We start from the raw sequence: 12,899 nt of genomic DNA, 5'->3' as shown, positions 1-12,899 counted from the left end.
CTAAGGTCTTATAATTAGGCAATTACTAAACCTACTTATCTGCATCCAGTTTCTTTGAAAGGTACTTCCCCAACTCTAAAGATACTAAAGCCAGATACTAGAAAAAGATTTAAAATACACACCCCAATGCCGCTGTTGATCAACAAATTCAACAAATAAAATCATGCTCCATTTTTTTTCGGGTTGATTCTATAATTCTTAATAATTTTTGGATTAGACAAAGCTAAAAAAAACAACAACAACAAGGCGAGAACAGCTGAGAAAGCCGGGTCGGGCCTTGCGACTCTCTCACACCCCCTCGCACACCACCTAGAGCTCCAAGCTCTCTCACTCTCTTTGTGGAAGGAGAACAAAAAAAAAAAAAAAAAATGAAAAACAAAAGCTAACCGGCAGCAGCAACAAAAAAATAAATAATTTTATGCGCCAGACAAAAGAATAGAATAAATAAAAAATGGCAAACATAGAGAGAGGGAGGGCTAGCTAGCTGTTGTTGGATCGGCATTGACGTTTCTTTTTTTTTTTTATTTCAATTTTTGTTGTTTTTTTTTTGCATGACGTTTGCTCTACGTTCCTTTGACGTCGGCAGCGCAGCCGCGTTGTAAAACGTAGTAAATAGTAAATATTATCCACAGTGTGTGTGAGTGTGTCTGTTTACAAAGTTGTAATTCATCAAAAGTCGCCGTTGCTCCCATGCTCCCGATTACAGGGTGCCGGTGCCACTACGCTATATGGAATTTTTTTTTTTTAAGATTTTGGGGCGTAACACGAGAGAAGGAAATGCGGCTGCGTGGCAAAAAGAAAGGAGAAGCAGTGTAAGCAATTCTCACCACCACCCACTGTATCTTGAGATTGTTGTTTGTGTTGTTGCTGTTGCAGTAGTAAACATTTTCTGCTGCGTAGTTGAAAACGTAGTAGATGTATAATGCAAACATAGAGAGACACACACACACACACACAGAAACAAACGCACACACGCAATTTGTTCTTGTTTTGCAAATTTTTTCTAGCTAGCCGTTTAAAGGAAAGAACAAAAAAAAAAACATAAAAAATAAAGAGCCAGATAACTTTTATTAAACCGAAATTTGTATACACTTGTTTAAGAAAAAAAGTTAATATAGTTTATATTTTATTTAAAGGCTTTAGAGATCTAAAAAAAAATAAAAATAAAATAAAAAACAAAACTGAAATATATTTATTTATCAGCAATTACTTCTAGCTAATCAAAAAACCCAATCAATCCCCAAAAGATTCTACACCTAGGGTATAAAAACAAAGCACTCTCCATCCCACTCGCACTGCCTGCTCTCTCACGCACACTCTTTTCGCTAATGCTGCTTGTTTATTATGCTTGATTTGTTGTTGCCGCTGATGTTATGTATGATTGTTGTTGTTGTTGTTGCTTTTATTGCGCAGTAAAATATAATACACACACGGCAAATGTCGCGATATAAATAAAAACATACAACAAGAAAGAATAAAATATTTAACTAAAATAATTAAAATGCTTAAAACACATATTTAATTAAAAGCTTTATTGCAGAACTGAGACTCTAAATAAAAAATAAATACAAAAAATTAAAATGAGCTGCCATGACACCTGCCCCCTTCTTGGCGCTCTTTCTCTGTTTTCTCGCTATCTCGCTTCGTTACTCTCAAGCCTTCTTTCTCTCAACGCATAAATCATACAGTGCTTCCCAGACTGTGGCTCTCAAACTGTGGCCCCCCCCCCTCACTCAAAAAACTGCGAATACATTGTTGTTGTCGGCAAGTGTATCTTTGTATCTGTATGTGTGTGACCCAGATTCCGTTAACTTTGTTTTTATCAATCAGCCTACAAAGTGAAACGAAGAAACCTACGGACAGGCCAGACCAGGCGGCCAAGCCACAACATTTCCGGACACACGAAACATTGCCAAAAGATCTGAAGCTGATAAGAAGATCATCATCATCATCATCATCATCAACTTGTCTGATCAAAAACCCAGGTCTAGAAACTATATACAAAAATATATATAAACTTTAGTAACATTTTTCTTAAATTAAAGACACATAGATCTTCTCACTAGAAGAGATAAGGGAAAAGGGCTGCCAAAACTAACTCTTAGCTCTTGGCGCCAGCCCCCTCTCGGCACTCTAGTCTTATCAGCATTCTCTCATTTACACACATGAAGGAGGAAGAAGTTTGCATCCAAAAACAACAACGCTCCGGACCCTGGCTAGCGTTTTATTGTTTAATTTCGTTTAACGCGCCTTGGGCGCCACCGTGCACGCGCCTCGTAAAAAAAAAAGTGTAAAGGTGCAATTGGCACGCCTAACTGCCATTTGTGCTTGTTTTTTACTACTCATTGTTTTCGCCGCCTTTGTTTTTCTTTTTCAAGTGCAAAGGCGATTTAATGGCGAGGCTACTTGAAAGTCATATTTCTAGACACGAAGAGAAAATACCTCCTCTGGTAGAGAAATAGGGAAGCTTTTCTTTGAGGGTACATAAATATGGTATGATATAGTGTGGTATAGTATAGTATGTTTTTTGAATTGTGTATGATGGTATGGTGCAGTATAGTATAGTATTGTATTATATAGTTACTATATATTATAGTATTTAGTATAGTTCAGAATGGTATAGTTGTCTATAAGAAGATAGTTTTTATGAACAAAGTTTATAAGAAAGTACTGACTAGAATCTGACTAGATCTTGTAGTTCAAGTATGTATATTATATTATACTCTAATATTATTATAATATAATATTAATAATTAACATAATTAATATAATATAATATTATAGACTCTATAAGAAAGCAGATCCAATAAGATCTTATAAGACTAATAATATTCATAACGTTTAAAATCTATAGATAAAAAACCTTAAAAACAGATACACCCCATACGCAAAAAAAAATAATGAGTATGTTGAAAAATAAAATAAAAAACTTGAGTGAAAATTTCCAAGAAATTTACAAAAGTGCATTACTACGCACGCTCTGCCCTTCAGGATTGCTTACATTGGCTCCATTGATCTGAGATCTGACTCATGGAAGGAAAAGTAACGAAACAACAACAACAACGAAAGCCACAAGGAGCAATAACAACAATAAAAATAATAATAATAATAACAATAACAACAAAGTTAACGACGGCATTGACGCAATAACGGGCAGAAAAGAGCGTAGAATCGCCAAATGGAGAGACTGAGACTGGGTCTTCGACTGAGACTCCAACTGAGCCTGAGAGTTTCAAGCCAAAAGCCGACAACATTCCAATCCGAGCCAAAGTTGCTAGACCAGTTAAGAAGCAACAGCAACAACATCAACAATAAAACAACATCAAGAAAGAATAACAAACAAAAACAACATATATAGGGAGGGGAAGTGACCAAAAGCTCGCTTTATTGAAATATTTCTTATGCTCCAAATAAAATGTTATTTTTTTTTTTCAAAAGCCACCGAAAAAGTGGAAAACAATAAAATTATCGTATTATGATAAGCGGAGATCAGATCACGCCAGACTTGCTGGAGATTCAAGATTCAGATTCGAAAAGATGACCAATCCAAAACCAGAAACCGGCCCCAATCGACGACATTCCACCTCTCTATCGATCGATCGATCGGTGAGGTCGATCGAGATGGTCAGGTGCCGCCGATTGGGCTTCCCATTCATAATATCTCAATCTCTTTGGATTTGTCACAGCATCCAATCAACCAGTTTCCTGCAACCTGCTCTTCGTTCGTATAATTTTGTTTTTGAAATATCTAAAACATTTAAGTATTTATAAACGGAACTGGAGGAGGTCTCTATTTATTTTTCCTTTAATTTTTATTACTTTTTCATTTTGAAATTGATATTTCATGTTAAAGCCTTCATCGCTCGTATAATAGATAGCGATTCGAGGAAAAGAAGTCTCGAACCGGTCTCGAACGAACTCTAAGTTCGTGCCTTCTGCATCATCATGACTTACAACTAACATTCCGGTCACATGTGGCGCCCTCTAATCTGTAAATCTGCCAACTCATTCCCGGAATCTGGATCCTCGTAATGGTGACAAAAACTTTCGAGTTAACAACTTAAATAGTTTCATATATACATACATATGTATATATTTTTAGCTATTTTCTCGATTATGTACCATACTCTTATGGTAGTGTGAGTTCACTTGTTTTGCTTGATATGATCGTAGTCATACCTATAGTATTATAGTAGCAAGTGGTAGGCAGGTAGGTACCGATAGGTATATCGGTGTATGCGAGGTGCGAGTTCCAGATAAGCAACGTGACGCCGTCTCACGCGAGATAAATATTATTTTGTACCCTTGCCGGCCGAATGTGTACGAAAGAGATGGCAGAAGCTTTTGCAAACACAAAAAAATGACATTTAAATGCGACTACTAACTAACTAACTAACGGGGGCCAAAATTATCCGGATAGATAGCGGTTTATACATAGGCGACTGATAATACCACGCCAGCCCAGCCCCCTAGAATGATGTGTTAAGCGGAATTAAGCCATTAAGCCCACCTGATGAAATACCTTTAGAGAATTTCGCCAAAAAAGCTAATACTTGAGTAAGCCTATGAAAGGATTAAAAGTAGCTCTAGAAAAACCAAACCATTCATCAATATGTGTACAGACTTTGGTACTTTGAACCCGTAAACAAGTCGGGTATTTCCAGTCACCACTCTGGGGGTTTTCGCCTTTTGTAATCTTTGTAAACAAGCTGCCAAGCACATTATGTAGAAACCAGGGCTTGGTATACTCGGTATACTCTGTTTTTACGACAAATAATTTCCCGAAAATAATGGTGCCCTTTAATTTCAAATGAATTCGGGTCGTAAAAAGCGTAGATCCAGAACCCCAAGCTAAACTGTACCAGGCAGTGCCTGGTTTTCCGGGTGGGCTTTATCGGGGAACATTTTTCAGAAGGCGGCATTACATAAAAAGAAGTTTGGAAAACTCGGGGTTGATTAGCATGCGGGTTGAGGCCTATGGAAAATTTTTTCACAACCTTATTTAAATAGATAGAAGTAACATATTTATTTTTCTGGGAATTACATTTTTTAGAAAAAGTTTGTATAAGCTTTATAAACTTAATATCTTATGCTACTCTACTGCTGATTGGGGGGCATTTTAATGGCGCTACCATCACAACTCAACCAGAAAACCATCAAAACCAACGAACTTCACTTCACTTTGGTGAATGTCTTGCGTGGTTTGTTTGTTTGCACGTTCATTCATAAACTCGTAAAAATAAATTCGAAAACAAACAAAACCACCGACAGAAAAATTCCAATAAAATTTTCATTAACACGCAAAATATTTAAGCGAGCGAGTGAAAAGAAAGAGAAAAAAAAGCCGAAAATACCACGAAATAGAAAACCCCATCGAAAGAGATCCGTTTTGAAAAAAAACGACCATAAAACGTAACCAAGCATAGCATGTTGGGTGGGGGGAGGTGGCGAGGCCTTGACCAAAAACCCGTCGAACCCAATCCAGAAAAAAAAGAGACCATTACAAGAGACACCTGTGAAAAAAAAGAGCTAAAATAATAATAAAATGCCATTGGGTCTTACAAGAAATTAACTCTGATACGTGAGCATACAAAGTAAACGGCTTTTTATTTTTTTGGGGCATTCCACATTCCAAACACACACACACCATAGCAAGATGGGGAAACGAAGACGGAATCAAAGCGGAAATTCCGCGATCATGACGTAGACCAGCTCAATGTCTCGATAACAACACATATAGATATGTAATATCAGAATACAATCGATATAAAAACTAAACCATTGTAGATCTTAATGATCTCAATCTTTTATCCCAAGTTATAGAGAAACCAAACATACACACATACACACTCTAGAGACCCATAAAACATACGACAATCGTTGGATCGTTGGGCATGTCAACAATAAATACACATATCGCACTGAAAGCTCAACCGATAACAACAATTGGAGCCGGGTGCCAGTCTCGTATCGGAAATCTAATAAGTCACAACCTCCACCTGATTAAAAACGAAAAAAAATACCGATCTCAGTGCGTGAGCAAAGTCAGTTTCGACCAATTGGACATGGTTATAACGATAACGATATAGTGGCTCTGATGGCAAGAGCTGTGATTTTTGGACCTAGGCAGACGCAGTAGATGCTCTACAATAATTAAATAATATATATTTAAAAAATTATATTTAAAATACCCTTATAAAGTTATGACTTAAACAATCAGTAGCTATCTTAAGCCCAGAAAATACTTTCATTTACCCGCGACAGAATCTCGTGACTTTCACTAGCAGATAGGCCCCCAGACTTTGGCCAATCAATCACATGGGCTGTGTGCCGGTCCGACCGGTAAAGTACCCGAAGCCTTGTGACAATCCCCAATAAGCCGTCACGTTCGAATCAAAATACATTGTTTATTGCATTTTTTTCCGGGCCGGCCGCTCACTCTTTTTTTTTTGTTTTTATCGGAATACTTCACACACACGTCATCGTCATATCAGAATGGTGATGATTAGGGGGCGATCCTTGACGTGATGATGTTATTTTTTTCAGTTGCATTCCCATATTGCCCCCCCCAACCCAATCCAACTCAACCTCAGTGTTAACTGCACGCTCCGTATTTCTGTGTTTATTCAATGAATTATTATTCAGGCGATCGGGCATTGAATTTCACAATAACAATAACAAGATAAGACGAACATTACTATTGCGATTGTTCTACTAAAAATTAATGATACGATTCAAAGTTCATATAAACAATTTTGTGGTTTAAAAATAGACTGGAAAGCTATTTTGATAGATGGTATAGTTAATGAAATACCTACCATAAACTTCCTTTGAGATTTGTAGTTGGGTTTTGCACAAATATTTAGGATCTGAAATAAAAGAAAGTGTTTATATGAATATTAATTCAATACAATTTTTATGTAAATTTGTGTATGTTTATACAACTGTCTTCCTTACAGGAATTTATTTAACCGGAAACCGGCAAACCGAAAAATAAACAAGCTGCCATTATCGCCAACATTCAAGGATGTCGCTGATATTGACAGACATTTGCACTCACAATGATCTATCTGTCAGGTGACAGGCAAGTTTGTTCTGCAAGTGCTCAACATTATTGCACATTATTGTGTGTGTGTCAATATGGGGAAGCATTTACAAACGATCCCTTTCATGCCCTGACCGATAGTGTACTCCATGGAGTGAGCAATTTATATGTTATTTCCTGTTATGTTTGCCTGGCAGTTGACACATTTGTTTGATTAGTCAGTTTTGTGAAAAAAAAGAACTTAAATAAAATTCCAAGAACTACCAGGAAGTCTATAAAATATTGATTCATTTAATGATTAATAACAATCTTCATGAAAGGAATGTTTAAGAAAGAAATGATAATTTATAATTTATTATAAGCAATAAAATGACTATGCTACTTATAGGTTTGGGTGTCTTTTAAGGTTTCGGGTGTCCTATTTGTGTAAACAGATCGCTTTGGGCAATCAATTGCAGTCTTTATGCTTTGACAGGGTCTCTGATACTGTCCCGTAAACACGATTAAATACCGAATACAGTACCGCACTTACAAATGTATGTATAATCCCTGTCAACCGCAACTTTTGTTTACATAGTATTTTAATTGGAATTTGGCACATGTTACCCTATATAATTTAGGGTCTGCCATTTGATATAAAAACTACAAATATCCTCAAAAGTTAATTAATTAATTAGCCAAAAAACATTCATAAATGAAAACTAGTTTCGAACTTGCAATTAAAATCGTGTGAAATGTAACCAGAGTTTCATAATGATTGGTAATTAAAGCTTGAGCAATACCTCAATCCAAATCAAGTAATGATTAAATGATTAATTATAGTGACTGGAATGAGTTGAAGTTGAAGTGGTAAGGCAAACGAGTTTAACACCTTGAGCGGGCCGGCCCGGGCTAGGCTAGTTCCGGCCAAGAAAGCCTCTTTGACGGATCCTTATGGTTCGGTCTTTGGTCTTGTTTTTATTTTTATTTTATTCAATGGTGACTTGCGGTTGAAGCTTGAAATCCGCTATGGGTAATACCACATTTTTGTGGTTTTGTTGTTTATCAGCGTGTTAAATACATAAACTGGAATACGTACAAACAATACAGGTCATAATAATAGCAAAGGGTATTTTTTAATAATTTAAAATTTAAACTAAAATTTAATAACATTTTTTATAATAATTTTAAAAAATACGAGCTATAACTATGTACACTATTTGTGACACCACTGTAGGTTCATGCACGTAGTTTCCATTGTATGAATGGGGGCTGCCGCACTCACGGTGGCCCAAAAAGCCCCACCACCTTGGGGACTACAGCAACAACAACAACTACTACTAACACGCAAGCTCGACGCAACATCAACAGCCAGCAGCGCTGTCGATCCCCAACACGCTGTTTGCACTGCTTGCTGCTCGCGCTCTCACCTTGTCTCGCACATGCACTGGGTACTACTGGGTCGCAATGGGGCCTGACTTCTTGCTTGCTCGCTCCCTCGCTCTCACTCACTCTCCCGCATATGTGTGAATGAATGCAGTGGCGTAAAAGCGAAAACAACAATAACAACAACAACACATGCCAGAGAACGTGAATGAAGTGAATGAAATTTTTAGCGTGCGCGCCTTTTTTTTTCTCTGTGTGTAATGACATTTTCAAGTGTCCGACCCTCGTTATGTATGTGTGTGCGTGAGTGTGTAGTGTGTGTGGGTAGTATTATTTACTTTTTCTTTCTTTCATTTTTTTTTGTGTCGAGTGAGACAGGAGAGAGAGGAATGCAAGTGAGTAAACAACAATAATTGTCAGCCGCAATAACAGAAATAACATTTCATATAAATTCCGATTTGATAAGCTTTCCACTCTAATCTAAACAAGGGCTTTTCCCTATCTCTCTCTCTCTACCTCTCTCTTTCTCCTCATTTCTTCTTATTTTTGTTGTTTTTGTAGGTTTTTCAACGTTTTTTTATTTAGTTACTTTTTATAATTTATGATACGATTGCCCAATTTGGGGTTTCTTTTCATAGAACGGAATGGAATGCATTGCACAAGATACTGTACTGTACTGCATGTGTGTGTGTGCGTGTTGGCAAGTATCTGTGTGAGTTGTGAGTTGTTTGATTTGGAATTTTTTTTTGTGAAGTTATCAATGAAATTTGTACGCACACACATGGGCAGAGTCATAAAGCCAGACCGACCGACCGGGCAGAGTAAAAATTTTTTACTCGTCGTATACAATACACTTTTGAAAATTCATTCACAGACCCCGGACCGAGACCCACAATTCATAAGTACAGTAGTGCAGGCCTAAGTGGACTTTTTAAGAACTATATTATATAGTTGGGTAATTTCATTCATAACTAGACCTCACAGTGTTTACCTATAGACAGAAAGGAAATTGGGTTAGATATGCTAAGCTCTTATCGGTTCTCTTATCTCCCCAGCTCCTTTCCTGAAAGTTCCTTCAATGAAATTTCCCCTCTATGGGGGGATCTCTGAAATGGGAACAGAACCACCCTATATATGGGATCTACTATATCATTTAATCAGGCTAGTAAAGAAACTTTTGACGTGCCAGTCACACAAGTCAAGCTAATTAATAACAAAAGCTTTACCCCGAAAAGAAATATTATTATTTCCCCATTCTCCCCATAATAATATTCTCCTAACATGATGTTATCAGCTGAGATGAGGTTCTGCTGGCTCGTGTGCTGTCTCTGCCTCTGCTCTGCTTGTCAAATTTGACATTTGCTATTGAACCGTTCATAAAGTAGGCGCCAGACTGATTGGATGGAAGATGATTTTTCGCCAGAGTTTTCTCCTCATCTTGTCTCGTCTCGTCTGGTCTGGTCTGGGGGTTTGTTTTGTTTTCTTGTTATGATTTATTCAACATTTATTTGGGCTAATGAATTAATTTGATTTGATTTCAACAGCGTAACGGAAATGAGCGAGAGAGAGGCGCCGCAAAGGCGCGCTACACGATCGAATTTTTGTATAAAGATTAAAATAATTATATTATTATTTTTGATACTTGTTAATTTTAATAAGATTTTATATACTATTTAAAAAAGTATCTGAATAATATGAAATTACGTTGTTTGCAATAGTGCTTCCTGTTCTACAAGCGGATCTGTATTACATGGGGAGGTACCGAGGCAAGTCCGAAAGCATAAAATAAAACGCAATACGTTTTTTTTTGCTTCCAAGCCTCAAAATACATAACAACAATAACAAAAACAATAGCAACAAGAGCAAGAACAACAGCAGTTAAGTTAAAATAGTTGTTAGGCTATTAAGTTCCGCTTAAATTGTTTTCACATTTACCTTATGCCCGCGCTAATGCTACAAACTTACAGATACAGATACAGATACAGATACAGATACAAATACAAATACAGATACAGATACAGAGACTGGTCAAAGCGCCAGTGGCAAGACTAACAAAAACAACAACAATAATAATAATAAGAGGGAATATGAAGAAAACAACAAAAGCAAAGTGCGAGGCACAAAAGAACCTCCTAATCAAGAGCAAAACGCCGCAAATAAAGCAATAAACAAGACACAATATTGTTTTCTTTTTTTTCTTTTCTGGTTTCCCTCCTTCTCTTTCTCTCTTTTTTTTATGTCTTGCTTATGCCCAAGTAACAACAACAACAACAATAACAATGAAACGAGAGCGGTTTTGAAATAGCTACCCAACACAACAGTTCCAGTTTCCAGTCTCTTGAGACCTCCGTCTGTCTGTCTGTCTGTCTCTCCAAGTTCGAATCTTGAAGCTCCAGTTCCAGTTCCAGGCAAAAGAAAAAAAAAAAAAAACAAAAACACCGGTGTCGGCCACAACAACTACAACTTCTGTTAAAACTACTTCAACAATAACAACAACAACCAGTAATACAACAAAAGCGGACTCGAGACGAGACAACAACGCAGACAGACAGACGCAAGTTGAATGAACACTCGGGCCCCGAAGAACAACAACAACAGAACATCAATAACCAAAACTTAGGGAAAGGTATACCCCCTACTACCCTACTATGTCCCTGATAAAATATTTTAATAAAATATATTCGACAAAGTCACCTTGTCAAGGAGTCTGATAAGAATATTTAAGTAAACCTAATGATTGTAGGTTTTAATTCATTAATTTTCAGACAATCATTCCTTTTTTTACTCTCTGATCTATAGCCGTACAATGTGCGCCAAGCGTCACTTGCCCATTGCAGGGCCTCTCTACTGATTACAATATTAAATACCTACCCTAGGAACTAAGTTCTGATAATATACTAACATCCGAAACGTAATCTCTCATTATCTTACGGTTGTTTTTGTTGCATTTCCTAAGTTACAACAATATTTGTAATACAATTAATGCATCACAATTACAAAATGACATTTATGGTAATTTGTTTTTCAATCTGGGGACAACGGCGTAGAAACACAAATAAATTAGACAACAAATAGGCAGCGGTCACACAAATAGAAAAAATTACAAAAAAAAACAAATAACAAAACAAAACAGAGAAGCTTTAAACTTTTACAATATACATATACGTAATAACACAAATAATAAAAGAAGGCTATGGTAGAGTTTAGAGACTATTATGATACCCTTCTTTTTAAAAAGGATTTTGAAGCAAATTACCTTTCAAAGATTAATGTTTTGTTTCACACTTTTTTATCTTTCTGAATTAAAAACTGAAAAAATTTAGTAGGAAAAAAAAAATGGGCAGATGGACATGGATATAGGTTTGCTGATCCAAAATATATAACAATCTTGGGGTTAATATATGTATTTATAATTTATAAGTATAATTTATATTTTAATACTAATATAAATAATAACACTACATATAATACAAATAATAGTATATATTCCTATAATAAAATATACCCTTTTACCATTATACCCTATGAGTACCAGGTATAAAAACTACAATAAAAAGCTACTACTGATGGCAGAATTGAAAACACAAGCTTGCAAAAAGAAGAGTAAGAATAAAAAAAAATAACAAAAAATAGTAATAATAGGGATATAAAACAAGTCACAAAGACAAAAAAACCCACTATATTAATACATATGTATATGGTCCAAAAAACACTAAACAAGGTAATAAAATTAATAAAAACAATGACAAAAAATTAAGTAACCTTTAATAGTTAACCTTTAAATATTAATGAGATATAAAAATATATTGAATATTTAATATTTTTACTAAACAAGTTTTTAAGAATCTACATCTAAAATGGTTGTTGGATGCATCTTAGGGGTGGCATGCCCCATCTACACCGGGCAACAAAGGTAAATCCCTAAAGTAGTTCAACGCGCCAAAGAGCACGCACCACACCACGCATGCACACGCATAAGTCAACCGCAAAGGCATTTACTATCCGGCGGAGAAAATAAGGGGGAGAGAAATGTACCGAAGAAGTGTGTCCAAAGTCCGGACTTACAGTTGTTCGCTTCCGCAAAGCTGATTAGAAGGAGCAGCTTGGGGGTGTCTTCCCAACCCCCATATCCCCACACCCGTCTGGCATGCATCTGGCAGATACATTAAGTGGTGTGGCGCAGTTTAAAAATAAAACTTGAAGATCAGCAGACCGGCGAAGGGAAGAAGCAGCAATAGCGACTAGTGACTAGTGACTAGCGACAGCTGAGCCACAAGATTTACATCGATCACACTTTTTATGTCACATGAAGAATCAAATGGCATCAGCATCAACAGAGAAGAGAAGAGCGCCAGGAATGATTGCAGCGATGGCATTTTGGCGAGACAGTTGGATGACACACGGAGGGAGATACATAGAGACAAGGCTAGGGGATACATGGGAGCCGGCCTTAGATCATACTATGGTGTGAGATACTAAAAGAAACTAA

At 36.6% G+C, this 12,899-nt stretch overlaps 1 protein-coding gene across 1 annotated transcript in view; it reads right to left on the bottom strand.

The window, feature by feature from the left end:
* Positions 1-12,899, bottom strand: part of InR (Insulin-like receptor) — a 44,167-nt gene that overhangs the window by 9,891 nt on the left and 21,377 nt on the right. Inside the window, exon 3 of the mRNA XM_043212278.2 lies at positions 6,819-6,869. The gene's annotated coding sequence lies outside the window, so the exon portion shown is untranslated. The remainder of the gene's footprint in view (positions 1-6,818; positions 6,870-12,899) is intronic.

Source organism: Drosophila bipectinata, chromosome 3R, assembly GCF_030179905.1.
Source record: "Drosophila bipectinata strain 14024-0381.07 chromosome 3R, DbipHiC1v2, whole genome shotgun sequence".
Lineage (NCBI taxonomy): Eukaryota > Metazoa > Arthropoda > Insecta > Diptera > Drosophilidae > Drosophila > Drosophila bipectinata.
Note: the sequence above shows the minus strand (reverse complement) of the source record. Positions and strands in the feature narration are given on the sequence as shown.